This window comes from Poecile atricapillus, chromosome Z (assembly GCF_030490865.1).
Source record: "Poecile atricapillus isolate bPoeAtr1 chromosome Z, bPoeAtr1.hap1, whole genome shotgun sequence".
Classification (NCBI taxonomy): Eukaryota; Metazoa; Chordata; class Aves; order Passeriformes; family Paridae; genus Poecile; species Poecile atricapillus.
In genome coordinates, this window is record NC_081289.1 from 2,241,433 (window position 1) to 2,254,891 (window position 13,459).

General features: G+C 43.0%; 1 protein-coding gene across 3 annotated transcripts in view; it reads left to right on the forward strand.

The window, feature by feature from the left end:
• The window catches only part of LOC131592839 (MICOS complex subunit MIC19-like), a 125,057-nt gene that overhangs the window by 43,607 nt on the left and 67,991 nt on the right, over positions 1-13,459 (forward strand). The window lies entirely within an intron of this gene.

The following is a 13,459-nucleotide window of genomic DNA, read 5'->3' on the forward strand; positions in this document are numbered from 1 at the left end:
ACATTCTTTAACCTTTCCAAGTTGTCCTGAAAACAAAAAGTAATTTTTACTGTTGGAATTGTGACTCGGTGCTGGTTTTGAGTAGGCTCATATCTGAGTTTTAATTCTTTTTAAATGTGACTATTTCTTTCATAAATTCTGCTTTTAAATTGTTTTATTGGACGTATTTCTGTCTAAATTTTTCCCAGTACCCCACTTTGTTCTCAAATCTGTTTATTTCCATCCCTGCCAGTTCCTCCTGCCCTTGTTCACACCAGTTCTTCATTTTTGCTTTATTTTTCTCCAACTCTCCCCCTTTTTTCCCCTCTCCTTATGGAAGAACCACAACATCCTTTTGTTCTTATCTTCAGGACAAACTTCTGCCTCTTTTCTCTGATGCCTGGGAGGTTTTTTGTCCTCTTGGCCTCTCTTGCCCGATGCTGCAATGTTGCAGAGTTGGTGGAAGGAATAATTGCAAGCAGAATTCCCTATAATCCCTGCATTCCTGGGAGGACTTTCTGTGTTCTACAAAGCTCTGGAGATCTCTGGGCTCCCTTTTTCTATTTTATTTTCTTTTTCCCCAGGGTCTAATGGACATGGTTAAGTTAAATTTGACTTTATTGGAAATAAAAAGGAGGAAATGCCCTGAAACCGTCATGGTGGGCACCTCTCTGCTGGCTCTAACCAGATTCCTTGGAAACTCCATGAATGCTGAAATTTCTCAGCAGAAGAAAATGAAATTCTATTTATTATTAGTGAAGGGTTTTCTCTCTTTTTGACGTGGATGAAATGAATTTGGCTTAGGCTCTCAGAAAAGGTGGAGATGAAGCGTGGAGCATCTTTAACTCTCTCTCGTGCTTCTGGAACTGTAGCTCGAGGGTCTGTGGAGTGGAAAATGAATGGAAAGTAATTTTATTTTATGGAGAGGGTGACACAAGGTTTTTGTACTGGTGGAACAGTAAGGAGACAACTATTTCTTTTCCAAGTAGTTTTCAGTGCAAGTCTGATCATAATTTGTAAGGAAAAGAGATGGTTTTAAAGTCAGATTTACTGTTCACGTTTGGTTTCAAGGGTGTGATGGTTAATTATACAGAGGAACAAAACTAATTAGGTGAATCTCCAGTTTATGCTGCCTTAAAAGTTTAGTATTTAGTTGTTTTTTTTTCCTGTGTAGAGGCCTGGCTATAAAGCTTTCATCCTAAATATTCCTGCACAGTCATTGCCAAAAAGAGGAACATTTTCCCTGCCTACATTTCAGGTGGTTACAGGTGTCGTCAGCTGTGCCAGAACTTTTCACCCTCAGATCTCTTTAATATTAAAGAAAAACAGACACTTTCAAAATGCAATCTGAGCTGTTTCAGATGCCAGCTTTCTGATGAAATGGATTTTCCTGAAGAAGTGTCCGTGTCTCTGTAAATGCCTCTCCGGCTTGAGGGCTTCTGGTTGTCTTCCTGTGTAGACAACTTAAATAATTGAGGTGATGTTCACAGAAAAGATGTAAATATTATCATGGCCCCCACATCCATGGCACACAAGAGCTGCTGATTATAAATCAGAAACATCCTGTGTGACAGGACAAGGAGCAGTGGTTTGAAATTGAAAGAGGATGGATTTAGATTGGACAGAATTGGAAGCAGTTTTATGTGATGTGGCTGGGAGGCCCTGGCACAGAATTCCCAGCGAAGCTGTGGCTGCTCCTGGATCCCTGGGAATGTCCAAGGCCAGGTTGGACAGGGCTTGGAGCAGCCTGGGACAGTGGAAGGTGTCCCTGCCCATGGCAAGGGGTTGGAATTAAATGATCCCAGAGGTCCCTTCTAACCCAAATCACTCCAGGATTCCCTATCAGAAGTTAAATTTTTTTTTTTCCTTTTAATAATTTTTATAATAATTAATAATTAATAAGACTGGGGGGAGTCGGGGGTTTTACACTGGGCTCCTTTTTTCCTTTGGAATCTATTGTATGCTCCATAGTTCTGTTAATTGAAGGTTTTAACTCTTTGGCCTTAAAATCCCTTTGGCTCCATGAGGAATCCCAAATTTCTGCTTGTTCCTGCATTCCTGGGGCTTGGGGCACGTCCTGCAGGATTAATTCTGGATGTGGCCACAGGGGAATGGAAGTGGATTTAGAGCCCCTTCCCACAGAGAGGTTTTGGTTTTGTGCTGCAGGTTCTCATTCAAGGGCTTCCCTAAATTTCTGGAGGAGCTGCCTGTGCTTTCCTGGAATTTCCTGCTGTGTTCTTGGCAGGATGCTGTGATAGCACTTTAAGAGAGTAATAAATAGCTTGTGTAAGTCGTTCCTTTAAGTTAGAGTTTCTATAGAACAATTTTACAAATTGTTGCATGTCACAGCTGTAAATGGGTCGAGCACATCGCCGAGTGTGGAGCTGACAACAACAAAAAAAAATCAGGGCTTGTACTACTCGTGAGAAGAAAAAAAGCTATTTTATACTCCATTAAACTGTTACACATCATAAATAATTTATGCTCAGCCTGCTCCTTTCTGTAGCAAAGATGATAAAAGTCGACATTTGCGGAGCATTTTCATGGATATCATCATTTTCATGACTTTCTGTGTAAGAGAAACCTCGTTCCTGCAGTATTCCCCTGGTCATTTTGTGGCTGGAACTGGGTTAAATGGTAAGAATATATTCAAAAGTGAGTCCCTGAGTCTTGCTCTGAGTTCCACAAGTATCTAGAATGGATTTAAAATATATTATAGAATTATTTGGGTTGGAAGGGACCCTAAATATGATTTAATTCCACCTCCCTGCTTTAGGCAGGGATGTCACCTGCTTAAGCAGGGTACATATGTATTGTCTATATATAATTTTGCTCCTTTTATTTAATATTCTAATTTTTGTTGGTTATTTCTGTAATTTCCAGCAGTGTCTAAACACCTCATGTAATGTTAAGAGGATGTCTCTCTTCCCAGACCAGAATATTGATGATTTTTCTACTTTATACTGAACTTTTAGACAATTCATACATTTTCTCAAGTATACAGGAAGGTTTTGAGAGTTTTTTGTGTTCTTAAATAAGCCCATTGCTTTGCCAGTGAAAATGTCTTCATTTTTTCTTAGTGAAAAACCCTCAAACAAAATAGCATTGTAAAAATAAAACATGCCTGGAGATTAAAAAAAAAAGCCCAAACAACAAAGCTGAAGTCTTTTGGACAGCAGCATTTTTTAAAACGTGGAATTGAAAAGCTGACTGAATTTTTCAAGATCGTAGAGAAATGTCTGAGTGGAGAACTAGTTCTGTTTATTTATTGAGTGTTTTGGTGCTTCTGAGTGTGTTAGTGCTGTGTTTTCCTGAGGTGTGGTGCCTCAAAGGCTGAAATGGGCCTTCACTTAGAGCTGCCTGATTTCCTTTTGCTAATGAAAGTATAAAATGTGATTTTCCTAAATGGGAACTGCTTAATCCAGTGAGTGATGCAGTGGAAGTGTCCAGAACTGATTCAGTTTGGGGGGAACAGTGCTGGATTTAAGGATGAATCCAGAGTGCCATTAATAGAAATTACAATTCCATTGTTGCTACTGGGAGTTCATCCTTAACCTAGAAATGAGATAACATCAACTTCTTGTTTTCCTGTGAAGACTGCAAATATTTCCCAAAAGAATCTGCTTTTTGACAAATTAATTCTCATGTTTATACTGCTACACAAAACACAATCAGTTGGGTTGGAAAAATCCTTAAGATCCTCCAGTCCAACCATTCCCAACACTGCCAAGGCCACCACTGGCCACGTCCCCAAGTGCCACCTCCACATGGTTTTAAATCCATTTAAAGATGGGGACTTCACCCCTGTTCCAGTGCTCATTATTTCACTGATAGTACTGATAAAACACTTGATATTTGTGTTTAATACCTTCATAGTGCTGAATTTTAGATGATGGCAGAGATTTTTGGGTTTTGTGTGTGTTCTTCAAAGTATTTTTGTGTAGATTTAGTGCATCTTTATAACAGAAATGTCACCTTCAATGTGTTTAGCATTAAAGGAATAATCAAGTAGTTTTGGTCTCTGTGAGAAAGTGGGTGTGTAATTATATCTTACATTTCTCTTTGGTGTTACCTGTTCCTTTAAAGCCGCTTAAACCTGGGCAGAATATTGCAGAAAATGTCTTCTAGATAATGAAATTCATGGTCCTCTGCCAGGAGATGACTTTGACTGGGGAACTGTCCTCGGACAAATTAGTGATGGTTCCCTTTGTGTAGAACATTGCAGAAACAGCAACAGCCATATTAAATCTTAATCAATAACAATGTTTCACTAATTACAGGAGCGAGTTTGTATATTGGATAAATTGCTGTTTGTAAACGTTGTATTATATTAACTAAACCAGCTAATTACCAGAGCAGAATAAACATAAGGTTTGCTAAAAGCTTCCATCCGTGGCTCAGAGCAGTGGCTGCTGTCTAATATTTCAGTCAATGTGGAAAACAAGGTAATGACATTATAAATACATTTATAACGCAGGGCGATTTCTTCTAAAATGCATGTAAGTATTATTGCTTTACTATGAAATATGATTTATTTAATGCATTTCAGCCCCCATAATATTAAGATATAATTGAGATGGGGGGAAAAAATTGCATGCAGTCAGAGTCTGCATGAAAGTGAATCACAGTCGAAATTGCTTGTAATTTTAAAGGCACTTAGGGGAATCGTGAAATTTAGCTAATGCAGCCTTTGGTGTAAAAAATGGGAAGAAAACAATTGGCCAGTCTTTCAAGTTTTATTTGACTTCACATGGTGGGTTGTTTTTTTTTTTGTTTCCTTGTGACAGCCAGGCTGGGAATGAATAAATAGTGATGCTAAAACTTTATCCCCATCTCGTGATGAGAAATAGCTGCAGATGTGGTGAGGGTTGGGCATTTAGAGCGAGCAGCCAGGAACAGAGCTGGGGGTGAAGCCAGGGGAAGGGAGTGAATGATAGCACAGCCAGCACTGATGATCTGAGATGGGAATCGTTCTGCTGGTGCTGGGAATTCTGATGGTTATTGCTTTCAAAAGGCTGAAGCTTTCAGGTCTGCCCTTTATGGTTTAATTACTGTGTGAGCAGTTGCTGGTGATTTCACTAAATCACAGAGCTCCCACCACCAGCCGAGCTCTGCCCCAGCAATCCCACTTTTCTGCTAATGGACACCAGCCTGGGCTTAGCTTAACATGAGCTGGAGAGAATCTGGCATTGCTCATCGTTCTCAAGCTGGGTCTGCCTCCAAAGATGGAATAAACAAGGCAGAATAACCCCGGCAGCCGGGCTGAGATCACTTGATCTCAGTAGGAGATAAAATGGGTGCTTGTAAAACAAAGCTTTTTTGGTTTTTATGATAAGTAACTTCTGTTGAAGAGATGATTTCGTGCTTTTAAGACATTTCTTATTTCTTGTGTAAAATGTGTTAATGATTCCATAAAATATAAATCATAGAATCACAGGGTGGTTTGGATTAGGAGGGATTTTTAAAGCTTGTCCCATTCCATCCCTCTGATTACAGAGAATAAATGTTCATACAGAGAGTGCTGCAATGCTTTGGGTGGGAAGGGACCTTAAATCCCATCCATTCCCACTCCTGCCATGGCAGGGACACCTCCCACTGTCCCAGGCTGCTCCCAGCCCTGTCCAGCCTGGCCTTGGACATTCCAGGGATCCAGGGACAGCCACAGCTGCTCTGGGAATTCCATCCTAGCCAGGAATTCCTTCCCCAGATCCCATCCATCCCTGCCCTCTGGCAGTGGAAGCCATTCCCTGTGTCCTGTCCCTCCAGGCCTTGTCCCCAGTCCCTCTCCAGCTCTCCTGGCAGGGGCTCTGAGCTCTCCCTGGATCATTCTTTTTTCCAGGCTGGAAACCCCCAGCTCTCCCATTCTGGCTCCAGAGGAAATCCTATCCCACTGCCCATAATTCAGGATTATTGGCAGGCAGAGCATCAGAGGGTAGGAGCTGAAATGAGGAGTCAATCGCTGGCTCATCCCTCTCATTTCCTGACTGGACAGACTCCGGGCTCTGGCCAGCACCTGCTCCACCCAGGAATATCAGGAAATGAAGGCCTCCAGCAGCTCCTCCCTGTCACTGATGGACATGAAATGATTCACACAGACACAGCTTGAAGTGAGATGAAAGAAGAAGAAGGTTTATTCTGTCTTTTCAGTATTTACAGATTTTTGACAATGACCAGGGATTGGATAGCCAGGTCACCACCTTCCCAACCACACTGGCCATGAGAGATGTCCATCAAAAGGCAAATCTTTAATGAAATGTAAAAACACCTGTGTTTATAGTTACTTTCTTGAGAAAGGGGCTAGAAATTTAAAAAAAAATATTGAAATGTCTGATTCTCAGGGTGACACCTCCCGTTCCCCTCGCAGGAGCCGAGTGTCCCTCACCCCCTGGCCCAGCAGCCATTGATGCAAACATTTCCCTGATTTGCTTTGGGAGTTTTCCCTTTGCTGGAATAGTTGCAATGAATGGTTTGAGCTAATCCTCAGTGATTCCCTCACTGCTGGGTAGCCACGAACAGCCCTGGAACTCTGGGATCAGTAACCTTTGCAGAGGGAGCAGCTGCACCTGGAAAATGATGTTGAATCTCATTTGACCCAAATTAATTTAAATCTCCTGCAATGATTAGTTACTTTGTGAGTAGTTCAGACTGGAAAATTCTCTAAGCCTTTCTAATATTAACTCCAGATTACTGGATGTAATCACTTTTTTAATAAAGGAGAACTTGGAGGCTGGCAAACCACATTGGTTTTATTTTGTGTGATTAATTAAAAAGCATAGTAAGGATGAATAATAAACATAAAGAATTGGTAGCTCCACTGAAGCACCACAGCTCCCTTGCCTCTGTGTACTTCTGCAGGCCGTTGCCAAGAGATTTTGTGAGGATTGATTAAAATAGTTTGAAATAAGGCACTGTCTATAGAAGTTCAAAGTAATTGGTATAAGTACTTTTATTAATAAAGAGAGCTTCCATAGAATGAATTCTATCTTTGGGGCTCTCAAAGGACTTTTGCAAGTTAAATATATAATTAAGTACATTATCTCACACTATTCACAGAATTTATTTTTTTTTTTTCCTGGGGTAGAACACAGTAGCAATTTATGGTGTGAAGATCTATGTGAAATTTTGCTGTTAAATGAGAAAAAAAGCAGTCCTTGTATTGTTGAAATCCAGTGTACCACGACAACTGAGTGTTAGAACAGAGAGAGGGAGACCAGTACAAGCTCAGCCTAAAACTAATCAGCAGTATGAGCTTAGGGAAGGCTTGGGCTGCCTTCAGAGCAGAGGATGTGGAATTAACATCTGTCATGGTCTGCAGCTTTGTGTGGAGCTTTAATGACTCCTAGGCAAGGACTAAGCTCGGTCTAAAGTGGGAATTTTGGGAATTTTGTTGCTTTTTACCATGAGCCTGCTCTGGGGAGTTGTATTTTTGGGTTGGGTCTGGTCTGGTGCAGCAGCCAGAGTTTATTTGGGATCAGCTTTGTGATACTGATTCGTGGAGCCACAAAATTCCTATCTTGGAGTTTGTGGATGTGACTGGAGCAGCAGCTGGGGGAATGAGGTGGGGCCTGGGGCTGCTGCTCCTCCTGCACTTGGGTCACACCAAGCCCATGGGATGCTCCAGGCTGGGCAGAGGGGTTGGAAAGCTGGGAAAGGCCCTGGGAGTGCTGGTGAGAGCAGCTGGACATCCCCAGGTGTGCCCAGGTGGGCAGGAGGCCGATGGCAGCGGGATTTTAGCAGGAATGGGGTGGCCAGCAGGATTAGGGAAGGGACTGTCCCCTGGGCTGGTGCTGCTGAGGGACACCTCGAGTGCTGTGTCCAATTCTGAGCTCCTCAGCTCTTGAAGGACCTTGAGGGACTGGAGAGTGTCCAGGGAATGGAGCTGGGAAGGGTCTGGAGCCCCAGGAGAGGCTGAGGGAGCTGGGAAGGGGCTCAGCCTGGAGAAAAGGGGGATCAGGGGGAATTTCTGGCTCTGCACAACTCCCTGCCAGGAGGGGACAGCCGGGGGGGATTTGGGATCTTATCCCAGGGAACAGGGACAGGAGGAGAGGGAACGGCCTCAGGCTGGGCCAGGGGAGGTTTGGAAATTGGGAAAATTCCTTCATGGAAAGGGCTGCCCACCCTGGCAGAGATGGAATTCCCATCCCTGGAGGGATTTAAACAACTTGAAGATGTGGCACTTGGGGACATGGCTCACTTGATGATCTCAGAGGGATCCAAATTTTCCACAGCTGTGGAATCCCCATCCCTGAAGGGATTTCAGAGCTCTGTGGATGTGGCCCTTGGGGACAAGGGACACTGATGGCCTTGGCAGTGCTGGGAATGGTTGGACTCCATCTCAGAAGGCTTTTGCAACCTGAGTGATTCAATGATTCTGTAACTGAATTGTTCTGAGGCTTTGATCTAAAATCTTTTTTAAAATACCATTTAGAGTAGTGCAGTTTTTATCAAATACTGACCTCCTTCCAAACTGGTAACAAAGTAAAATAAACAGGCATTGACATATAATGATGAACAAATGGGATTTTTATCCGTGTCTTCTGTCACTTCCCTGGGACAGTAAATGTTTTTAAACATGGCCTTTTCATGTATTTTTCTCTTTGAGAGCAGCTGCCACCTGCGTGCTGAGATCTGCTGAAGTCTAAGGGATGTTAAAGGTGTTGGGAATACAAAAAGTACAAATTAATGCCCAAATTATTGGTACCAGTCTCAGTTCCAGCAAAAACCTCTTCCTCCTTCCCATCCTCACATCCATAGCAGTGAAGTGAAACAAAATTTGATTTACTGAAGGAATGAAATGTGGTTTGGTTTAGACCTCAGGCTTACTCCTAGGTGTGAATAAGTGTGAATTCTTGGAATAATAGTGAAAATATTAAGCAGGAAATAGAGATTTGACACGTGTGCTAATGCCCATGCATCTGTTGGTGTGTAGGGATGCATTTACAGATGGATGATTCATTTTTGAGTTGACATCTCTGCAAAATAGAAAATGAATACTGAAAATAAATAAAATGATGGAATTTTTATCATTTTATACTGCTAGGAGTAATTCACCTGTATAGTTCTGGCTTCAGAGGAGGGGGAAAAAGAGGATATTTTTCTAAATCTGCTTAGTGAACAGCACATTTCCATGTTTATATACATCTGGTTGGATTTGTCCTTTTTTAAATGTAAACCCTGAATTTTCCATCTTTTCCATGTCATCATCTCATGGCTTTTTTCCCCCCCGACTTCCTTTCAAGTCCATTCACTTTGGGATCCCCCATGTGGCAAATCCCTGCAGTGCAGCAACATTCCAGCTTTAATTTCCAGAATTCTTCATTAATATCTTTAGTCAGAGAAGGCTTTGAGGGGCTACAAACTGACAAGCTTTGAGAGAAAAAATAGTTCAGAAAGCAAATAGAGATTTTTTTCCTTCATTAGTTATCTTTTATTTCTTTTTCTGCTTATGGGGCAAGTTGTTTTCAAGCTAGAGGATGTGAAAATAAGCAGAATATAACCAATATTGAGTTACATATTTACAGCTAGGGATATTTTAGCAGTTCTTTATTGTTGAAAATATTTTTTTCCTTAGGAAATTCAAATTGAGTGTAATAAAGAGAGAATGAACATGACTTAGACCAGTAATATTTAGTACTTGAAAAGAGTAGTTTTAAAGATGTAATTTTTCCAAAAAAACATAATTTTGGCTGGTTTCATGGACAACTCAAACCTCTGGATGACAGTTTAGCAATTCCAGCCCTGCACCAATCACTCCATGGAATCCCTCTTTTCCCAGCACAGGTATTTTATTTTTGGGTTAATTTTTAACGTGCCCACAAATAACTCCACACCTGCAGGAATGCATTTTGTGTGTCTGGAGGATTTCTTTACCTTAATGCTTTTTTTCCAGTCCTTAAAAATGCACAGAATTACCTGAAATTGCATCTTTTTCAAGCTCTTTAACTCAGCGGTTGGCAAAGATCTTTTGTACACAGAATTTCTTCCGTCATTCTATTTTTCAGCACGACCTGTAGTGGCACTTCAATTTCAAAAACACGTCTCGATCAGCTTGTTTTTACCTCAGCAAAGTTAATATTAAGAGCTGCAGTTAATAATAAAAATTTCTTAGAGGAGACCAGGCTGTAACTTGAACTAGTGAGTGCTGATGGGGGGCTCAGATAAGGAATAATTTCAGAGAATGAGCTTCATCAAACTGATCCTTCTGTCCATAATCATTGTTCCTGTCTTTAATTTCCTTTTACATGACCTTCCCTGATCGTTTGGGTGTCATCCCTGTAATGGTTGTCCACATAAAAGATAATAATTTAACACAATTGGAGTGAAAAGAGAGAAATTGCCACGTTCTGGGTGTGCTGGACTTGTCACCACCAGGTCTGCAATATTTTCATGGGCACAAAGGACGGGTGGAGGTGAGAGGAGAGAATTTTTCATCAAAACTTGTTTTTCATTTCATAGAAAAATGGAATAGTTTGGGTTTGAAGGACCTTAAAAATCATCCAATGCCACCCCTACCATGGGCAGGAACACCTTCCACTAGACCAGGCCTGAAGCAGCAAAATATTTTGGTTTTTCTTTGGTTGTTTTACGCTTTTGGTCTCTAAAAGTGATATTATTATTATTATTATTATTATTATTATTATTATTATTATTATTATTATTATTATTATTATTATTATATTTTATTATTATTATTATTTTATTTTTATTTTTATTCTTTATTATGGAGCTAAAGGGAGAACATGCATTAGGAAGGTACCAAATCGATGATTTGGGACCAAATACTGTGGTCAGGTACAGTTTGTTGTCTAAATTTGTTTTAGTTTTCACTTCTGCTTGCAAGTTTGAGCTCATTTGATGTTTTCTGCTGCAGAATTCCAGAACTGGGAAGTGCTGAGTTTGAGGCAAAGTTCCAAACAGCCAGAATTATCTTAAATCAAATCTGATGGGAGTAAAAAAAAGCACAAATTCTTTAGCTTCTCCTGAAGTTCCCAATTTTTAGCAGCCCTGAGTGCAGGTTTTGTGGCTGGGTTTTTTTGGTTGCTCTGGAGAGGTTGAGTTTTTATCTGTAGGACTTGGCTCAGGCTCTGCCTTTTAGGGGAGATGGAGAAGCAGCTGCTGCTTTCAGTGCTTCAGCCTCTGCTCATTTTTGGAGAGGGATCCTTTTCCAGGGATGGATCCTTTTCCACATAATCCCAAACTGCTCATTCTTTTGTTTCTTGGGAAATCAGCTGTGAATTTGAGATCCAAGGTGTTGAGCATCAAGAAATAACCAAGACACCAAGCACAGCCAGACACAACCTGCATTCAGGGCTGCTGAAAAATTGGGATCTTCAGCAGCAGCTCAAGAATTTTTGCTTTTTATAACTCCATCAGATTTGATTTAAGATAATTCTGGCTGTTTGGAACTTTGCCTCAAACTCAGCACTTCCAAGTTCTGGAATTCTGCAGCAGAAAACATCAAATGAGCTCAAACTTGCAAGCAGAAGTGAAAACATCAGTTTAACTAAAACAAATTTAGACAACAAACTTTATCTGACCACAGTGTTTGGTCCCAAATGATCAATTTGGAGTGTTGGCACTCAGCTCTGGGGTACCAGAGCCAATCCAGAATTCTGAAAAGCCAAGATAATTAAAAAAGATCTTTTTAAAAATATATCTGCAGATACTAAGAATGAAATTATCACCTGCAGTTTGCAGCACTTGAGACTTCAGAGTTCTCTCATATAACCATAGAATTATTTAGGTTGGAAATTGATTTGAGATTGAATCCAACCATTCCCAGCACTGCCAAGGCCACAAAGTCCCCAAGTGCCACCTCCACACGGCTTTAAATCCCTCCAGGATGGGGATTCCAGCACTGCCCTGGACAGCCCTTTGGAGAAGGGGTTTTTCCTCTCCCCAGAGCTGTGCTGGTTGAATATTTAAGAAGGAGCCTGGCCAGGGCAGTCCTGACAACTTCCAGTCTTCCCCAAATGGATGAACTTGGAGTGGGGCTCAAAAGGGGCGACAGTTATTCAGAAAGAAAAGCAAAAATGTCTTTATGGAATTCCAGGAGAGCTGGGGATGGATGGGACCAGCTCCAACCCCCTGCTAAACCTGGCTCAGCTGAAGAGGGTTGGTTTTCCTCAAAGTCTGTTTTTAGCAGTCAGAATCCCAGGATGGGCTGGGTTGGAAGGGATCCTTGGGATCATCTCATTCCACCCCTGCTGTGGGCAGGGACACCTTCCTCTGTCCCAGGGTGTTCCAAGCCCTGTCCAAGCTGGCCTTGGGCACTCCCAAGGATGGGGATATTGCTGAGAAGGTTAAAACAGTGAAAAAAACTTAGTTCTGAGAAAAAAAAAACCAATAAAACCCAAATACCACCCAAACCAAACCAAACCAACCCAACCCAACCCAACCCAAACCAAACCAACCCAACCCAACCCAACCCCACCCAACCCAACCCAACCCAACCCAACCCAAACCAAACCAACCAACCCAAACCACACCAACCCAACCCAACCCAACCCAACCCAACCCAAACCAAACCCAACCAAACCACCCACCCCACCCCAACCCACCCAAACCAACCCAAACCAAACCAACCCAACCCAAACCAAACCAGCCCAAACCAACCCAACCCAACCAACCCACCCCAAACCACCCAACCCAACCCAACCAACCAACCAACCCAAACCAACCCACCCAACCCACCCACCCACCCACCCAAACCAACCCACCCACCCAAACCAACCCACCCCAACCCAACCAAACCAACCCAACCCCAACCCAACCCAAACCCAACCCCCCCAACCCAAACCAACCCAACCCAACCCAAACCAAACCAAACCAACCCAAACCAAACCAACCCAAACCAACCCAAACCAACCAACCCAACCCAAACCAAACCAACCCAACCCAAACCAACCCAACCCAACCAAACCAACCCAACCCAAACCAACCAACCCAACCCAAACCAACCCAACCCAAACCAAACCAACCCAAACCACCCCCCACCCCACCCAACCCACACCCCCCACCCAACCCACCCACCCACCCCACCCAACCACCCCACCCCACCCCCCCCCCACCCAACCACCCCACCCACCCACCCCACCCCACCCAACCCACCCCACCCCACCCACCCACCCCCACCCCACCCACCACCCCACCCCACCCACCCACCCACCCACCCCACCCCACCCCACCCACCCCACCCCACCCACCCCACCCCACCCACCCCACCCCACCCCACCCCACCCACCCCACCCCACCCACCACCACCCCACCACCACCCACCCAAACCACCCCACCCCACCAACCCAACCCAAACCAAACCAACCCAAACCAACCCAAACCAGCCCAAACCAAACCAAACCAACCCAAACCAAACCAACCCAACCCAACCCAAACCAACCCAACCCAAACCAAACCAAACCAAACCAACCCAAACCAACCCAAACCAAACCAAACCAACCCAACCCAAACCAAACCCAAACCA